The 7,473-nt window shown below is 29.1% G+C and overlaps 1 long non-coding RNA gene across 1 annotated transcript; it reads right to left on the bottom strand.

The window, feature by feature from the left end:
* Nucleotides 1-1,517: 1,517 nt before the first annotated feature.
* On the bottom strand, nucleotides 1,518-4,273 carry LOC116114545. Its single transcript, XR_004125569.1, has 3 exons — nucleotides 3,971-4,273; nucleotides 2,667-2,875; nucleotides 1,518-1,934 (listed from the first exon to the last, which is right to left on the bottom strand). It is a non-coding gene; the product is annotated as an uncharacterized LOC116114545 (long non-coding RNA).
* Nucleotides 4,274-7,473: the final 3,200 nt, after the last annotated feature.

The raw sequence follows: 7,473 nt of genomic DNA on the forward strand, positions 1-7,473 counted from the left end.
ATTTCCAAAATCTGTGATTATCTCTAGTGAGCTTGGGAGATATCACAGGAAGCGTGGTTGAGGATATTGTACTCGAGCAAGTGAGATTACTAAAGTTAGAATTATGTTTCTGTCTTGAATGAATTGAGTCTATATCGGATTTGTGAGATGGAGAAGAATTTGATGAAAAATCAGCCATTGTTGATGTTGGTCGATGGCTCTGATACCAAGTGACAATTAGGATTTGAGAGAGATAAGAGAAAGATCAGAAAAGAGAAAAATTACTGATATCTAACTATATTATTATTGAAGTTAGTTACAAGTCCTATTTATATAGCAAGAGCACAATACACGTGAGTCTAAGCTTCTTATTAGCAAGGCTAAGGTCACTTGCTAGTCACTAGAAACATAGTAGTCAATCTAGGAAACTAATCCTAACATCCTCCCTTAAGCCAAACTTCCATAAACTTGTGACTTAACAACATATGAGAAATTAATCCTAACAGTAGCTAAAAGTATGAATTTGTGTAGCCAAGTGGTTTAGCTACAAATGCAATGTTTTATAGCTTATCGTAGCTAAAAGTGCGTAGCTAAAAGTTAGCCAGGTAACTTTTTGCTTACATTGCTAACAGTTTATATTTTTTGTTATAAATGAGATTAATATATAACTAAAAACTTAATTGTTTTTGCCATAACAATAATAAGTTTGTAGCAAAAGTTTTGCCTTTATAGCTATGGCGAATAGATTGTATACCTATATTTGCATTTTAGCTACATAAATATAAATTTATAACTAAAACTTGAAAATTCTTGCTACAAAAATAATATTCATTGCAAATATATTGACATTTTAGCTACGTGACCACTAAATTCGTAACTAAACAAAAAAATTATTTGCCACATATATAGTAAATTGGTAGCTAAATAATAAATTATTTGCTACAAACATATATAAGTCATATCTATATATGAAAAGATAATAGTATGAACATAATATGTTAATAACTAAATATTGAAATTACTTGCAATAAATATTTTTAATTTGTAATTAAATTTATATCAAAAATTTATAATTTATTGCTTCAATTAAAATTAATTGTAACAAATATTGCTATAATTAACAAATTTAATAATAATTACAAATTTATAGCAATATATTTATATTAATAGATAATATGACGTCTTAAGAAAAATTCTAATATAAAAAATAAAACATTAATAAAGTCATTTTCAACCAAATAATTGTCTACTCATAAAATCCTTCATCCTAATAATTTAAAATGTTATCAACTAATTTTTTTTTTAAAATATGAATCTTCAATGTCATAGCAATCTTTCCTAACCATTTAAGAATTTCCACCAACTTGCAATATCAAATTTGAAAAAAAAAAAAAAAAAGATTAATCATATAGACTAATGTAATCATTGCATATCACTTTATTATTAATGTAAAAAAAAAAAAAATGGTTTTCATAGTATATCTGAAATTTTCAAAATAACTTACAATTTCATCAAAAGAGATTTGGTTATTTGTTGAAGATTGTTGACCTTGAGTTGTAAGCATCATGATGAACTTCTCTTCCCATCGTCTATTCATCTCCTCCATTTGCCTTTTTAATTCATCTAATTTCTCATTCGCTTCCCTCTTTGCCTCTTCCACCCTTTCATTTGCTTCCTTCCTAGTTATTTGTACTTGTTTCATACCAGCAAAACCAGCAAAGATACATATCATCATGAACTAGCCCAATGTTCCTTCATCGTATTGGCAAAACCAGACCTTCCACTTTGGTTTTCAAGATACATATGTTTCCTCCAATTATTGTCGAACACAGAAAGTGGAGAAAACTGTGAAGTTGCTGCTGGTCCAGATGACACGCGTTTCAAACACACTTCGTCATATCCAAAAGCTATTCCTTCTTGATTACTTCAAGCCTCATTGATACTGCTTGGTTCAGCTGCATGTCACAAGAAGTAAATTCATGCTTCTTAGTTCCACAATACCCCATAAAGCTTCGTGTGCATTTCCAAACTTAATCTTTCCACTATTCCAATTAAATTTTCAATACTCATTAAATAGTCACATTGCTCACAGTTAGGAAAAAGAAACTAATGCCTTGTCTTTACAATTTCCTAAAATCCAAACCTACAGTGAGATACTACATTACTTCAAGCCTAGTTTAGTTTCTTCATATAAAGCATGGATCCTTTGAAGTGTAGTAAGACATCAAATTATTACTCACATATGCTTTAAGAAACCATTCAGTAGTTCTTCATCTACTTTCATTCTAATCTCATATTGAATGATAAATACTTGCTTATGGATTCAAACAATCTTGGTTAGATGTAAAAGGTTACAAGAACAAATCAATTAACTTTTTTCTGTCTCACCGAGATCCTCTTTGGAGCAGATAAAAAGTGGTAAGTGTTATGAAGATCCCTAAACCTCCTCCTAAATCTGAATTATACTTTTCTGATAAATTACAAATAATAATTGATGTAAATGGAAGATTAAGGAAGGAAAAAATCTTATCAAACATGACACACATATGCCTCAATTCAAAAGCACTCAGATTTACCCAACCTCCACTAGTAGTCTTATACTTCCAGTAAAAACTACTTAAATCAGAAAACGAAAGAAAAGCACTAGTAAAATGTAACGAAATTAGGGGAAAAGAATGATAGTTTACTTTGTAAAGTTTGGTAAGAACATTGTCAAGAGACTCCTGAGAATCATAAAGGTAGAGATGACGAAAAGATTTGATCACCTCAATTGCCTCATCTAATCGAACTGTTTCATCACAACTGCCATGTCTTTCAGAGCACTATCAACTTGGTCCCCAGCATTTATAGCAACCCAGAACATTGAAATTGCCCTGCTTGGATCTTTGTCTACCAACTACATTTAAAGAATTGCAAATAAGAAAGAGAATAAAAGAACAACATATACACAAGCAGTCTTTCGCTGAAAAACTCTAAAGCAATTATCTTACAAAATTATACAGCGGATACTCTTGAACATTTAGTCTATCAGTAATGATTTCACCTAAAATTTCTACCAAAAAACACATAGCTCCTTTTATTTGGAAAATATTCAGCTTAGTAAATCATGCAACATATTTCATCCATTCTAAAAACCTGTTCTCTATACAAGAAAAATTGCACAAGACATAAAACTTCACCATTCATTTATTTTTATTTTCTCTTAATTTTCCCTTAAACCAAAGAAAGAGTTAATTATTATGGGCAACCCTCCTATACAAAACCCACTTCTACAAAAAATTCAAAGATTTTTCTATAATCAATAGGATATAGTGTTCTTGAAAAATAGTAATCACACAAAATTCTATATTCTTTTAATATAATTCAAGAACCAAATTGTTCATCACAAAATTACTCAAATCACTGAGAGCATGAATTATAACCAAAGAATCAGAAACTGCTTGAAAACACAATAATCATAGAAATATAAAATAACTCTCTCTAATTTGTTCTAGCACTAAGAAATTCAATACTCCTTCAGTCAATATATCATTCAATCAGTTCTAAAGCCCCCTACTTTTCTATCCAAAACTATATATTTCCACAGCCAAAAAAAAAAAAAAAAAAAAAAAAAAAAAAGAGTACATTATTAACTTTGACTTGTTAAAAGTTATCGAAATCCGATAATCTGCTGGTTCAATTATCGAAGGAATTTCATTCTCTTTAGTTCGTTCTAACGCTAAAAAGATAAATAAGCACCCAAAAAATGTATTAAAGATTCAAACTAATAACTTCTAAATCATAACCATCAAAACTCTTCTCTCAGAGGCATTTCATCAAACACATAATAAGTTCTCTGCAAACTTCCAAAAATTAACACAACTTATCACCTAACTTCCAATTTCCAAATATCTAGCAAAGTCAACATAAACCCACGAAGAATTCGTAACTAAGAAACAACTAAAGAGAGAGAGAAAAAAAGAAATTTTTAGATTTGGAAAGAAATGCATACCTATACAATCGACGAAATTGGTTCTATCTGAGTTTCTTGTCTTTAAATGGAAATGGGTGAGAATTTGAATATGAAACTAAGGTGCGGAAGCAGCTACTTGTGTAGGCTTTAACGAAAAATGGCCGTGAGGTTTATGACGACAAAGAGAAATTTAATTCGATTTTAAGTGCTGCATTTGTAATTTGAATTACAAATTTGGGTGTCAAGAAGCTCGATGGAATAAAACCTCATTTATGGTAATTTGGATCAAAGGATTAAAACCTAATTGAAAGGAAATAGAAAAAGGGACCTTTGAAGACTGAATCTTGCCTGGGAATTCTTCAAAAGGTTTTAGTTGTTGCTCCTTGTTTTTTATTAAACACTTCAAAAAAAAAAAAAAAAATATTACCGAATGAAAAAGGCGCAATATGAAAATTAAAGGTTTTTATCCTATTTGAAGTATAAATATAATTTTTAATTGAAACAGCAACAATAGACTTAACCTAATTAAATAATAATAAGGTTCACCATAACAAACGTTAAACAAATTATCTTATTAAATTAATCTTATAATTAGTAATATATATAAATTATTTATTAAATTATTCACATTTAAAAGATAAATTACATAAATTATGATAAAGAAAATTAAATTCTACATATTTAAGATAAATAATTTGAATTATAAATGATGAATAAGATGAATAATCTTTACATAGTGGAGTTGTTACACAAGCTAACCATAGTCTCATGTGATTCACTAAGTTAAATTTTTATAAGCAAACTTATATTCTTATTATAAACAATACGAAAAGATATTGTGAATTAAATCACGAGTAGTTTGAATCAATTGCAATTAATACCTTGAGAATAATTTATTAAACAATTTATTAAATCATAAGGAGAGCTACTTAAATCCTACCATTGCTATGCTCTGTAATGAATTCTTTATTTCTTGTTCATAGAATGAGCTTGCAAATTGATTTCCAACTTATTGATTACTTACGTGGAACGTATAGCAAATGAGTACATGAAGTAAGCTGAGCATCAGACACTCAAATGGATTGCCAAACGGATAGAAATATTTTGATTTCATTATTTCATATATCTACTTTTTTTTTTTTAATTAATGTGTGATTATAATAAGTTATTAATTAGTTGAAGAAACATTTGTACATGTTCTTAGGAAAATTGAAGCGTTATATTCGTAAGAAAAGTCTATTAGAAGATTCTACTGCAGAAGGGTACATTGTGGAAGAGAGTCTAATATTTTGCTCGGCATATTTAAATTGTATTGAAACCAAGCTTAATAAGTTGGGAATTTTTTTTTTAAATTAGCTATTGGTTGACGGTTATAATTTATTATTGACCTTAACTGTGTGATTAACACTATATTTGACTATAACTATTTAATTTACAAGTAATAAAAATATAATTACTCATGGGATATAGAATATCTATAATTGCATACTATAAGGATTGTAGCAAATTAATTTTCACATTCTTTATTTTACTACAAATTCAAATAATTTATAGCTAATACACACATATTAGCTATATATTTAAACTAGTAGGTAGTAATGATACTATAATATTGTTACTACCACCAAAATAAAATTTGTATAGCTAATTACCTTAATTAGCTATAAATTTCAATATTTTATAGTTAATTCACAAATAATAGCTATATAGTTAGACTCGTAGCTAATAATAATACTATATGCCATGTAAATTAAATGTTTATAGCTAAATACATTAATTAGCTACAACATTGTACCATAGCTAATACATTGTAGCTAAATGACTAGTTATTGCCACGATTTTAATAAGTTAAAGCAAGAGATGAATATTAGCTTCGAGGGAGGAAATCTTATCACTAAAATAATTTCAATTCGCTATAAATATTGACTTTTGTAGTTGTAAATATGTATTGGTTACAGTTTTCCTTTTTGTAGCTAATTTTCGTAGCTATATGTCTATAATGTTATAGTGTGTACTGACTACAAAGCTTTCTAAAAAAATTATTATAAAGGTGTGTTTGGTTCAGGGAATGTTATATTAATGAAAAGATAGATTACCATAAAGATTACTGAGAATGTTTAGGGAAATGTGTTTGGTTGGTTGGAATAAATTGGTGGGCATATTAAATAATTTACTAAATTACTCTCCTTTTTAAATATTAATATAATATTATTTTTTGAATAATTATTTAAATCCCCAATGTTTGAGATATTGCTAAAACATCCCAGCCACATACAAGCTTAATTTCTAACCATATCACCCCCACCCATCCCAAGTCACTATCGGTTGCCTGCCATCGCCGGCAACAGTGGCAACAGTGGTCGTAATGGTGCACGACCAGACAGATTTGGTCGGCTGTGTGCTGATCTAGTCATTTCTGGCTAGATCCATGGATTTAGCCGAAAATGGTCAGATCTACGGCCAGAACTGGCCATTGTTAACGGCCAATATTATGGCCATTGGCTATTAACAAAGGATCTAGTTCACTAAGTGTGAAACGGTTAATTATTCGACTGTATCAACATATTTAGTTGAGTATTTCTACTAATGATTGTAATCAAAATATTTTTTTTGGATACAACAATAAGTTGTATTCACAAATATAGAGAAAAAGTCAAAAATTATAGGTGGTTCCTTAGTCCAGTAGTATTCATTTTTTTTTTTTCATTAAAAAACTTTTTAACTAAAAAAACGCTTCTTATATAGCAAAAAATCCAACAAATAAATTCCAATATCAAATATTTAGAGTCATAATTTGAAAAAAATTCTTATAGTATTTAGTATCGCACAAAATTTAGGGAATGTGATTAAAAATTAAAAAGAAAAGAAAAGAAATATCCCATCTAGAAGGATTCCCATTTCAGTTGATTTTATTCAATTCAACGATTGACCCAAAAAAAAAAAAAAAAAAAATAATAAATAAGAAATTGCATGGCCTTACCTCAATCAAATACCAGAAGTTGTACATTTGGCTGGAAACGGCCAGAATAGAGCTGGCCATTTTCGGCCAGATCTACGACAATCTGGTTGTTTATGGCCAGAGATCTGGCAAAAAACTACATATTGGTGCACGATCGGCCATATCCAGTCGGTCATGCGCTGTTCCGACACCGTCGACCGGCAGTGGTGGTAAGATCCGACCACCACCCTTGAGTAATTTTTTTAAAGCTCAGAGGTATTTATGTCCTAAAAATGTTATATATAAGGATAAAATAGTCCATTAATATTTTTGTAAATTGTTTTTAAAACAAGGGCATTATTGTCCTAAAATTTTATTAATAAGCGGTAAAATTGTAACAAAATAAAGATTACTAAGTAATCTTAAAATACCTAAGAAAATGGAGGTAATCAGATTACCTCCTATATTACATTACCAATTGTAATTACAATTGGTTTTAAAAAATTACCAAAATCTTATATTACTTGTCAACCAAACGTGGTAATTTAATAATATAAGATAATATTACCTTAGTAATGGGGGATTACCCCCAACCAAACACACC

The sequence above is a fragment of the Pistacia vera genome, unplaced genomic scaffold, assembly GCF_008641045.1.
Source record: "Pistacia vera cultivar Batoury unplaced genomic scaffold, PisVer_v2 Contig713, whole genome shotgun sequence".
Taxonomy (NCBI): Eukaryota; Viridiplantae; Streptophyta; class Magnoliopsida; order Sapindales; family Anacardiaceae; genus Pistacia; species Pistacia vera.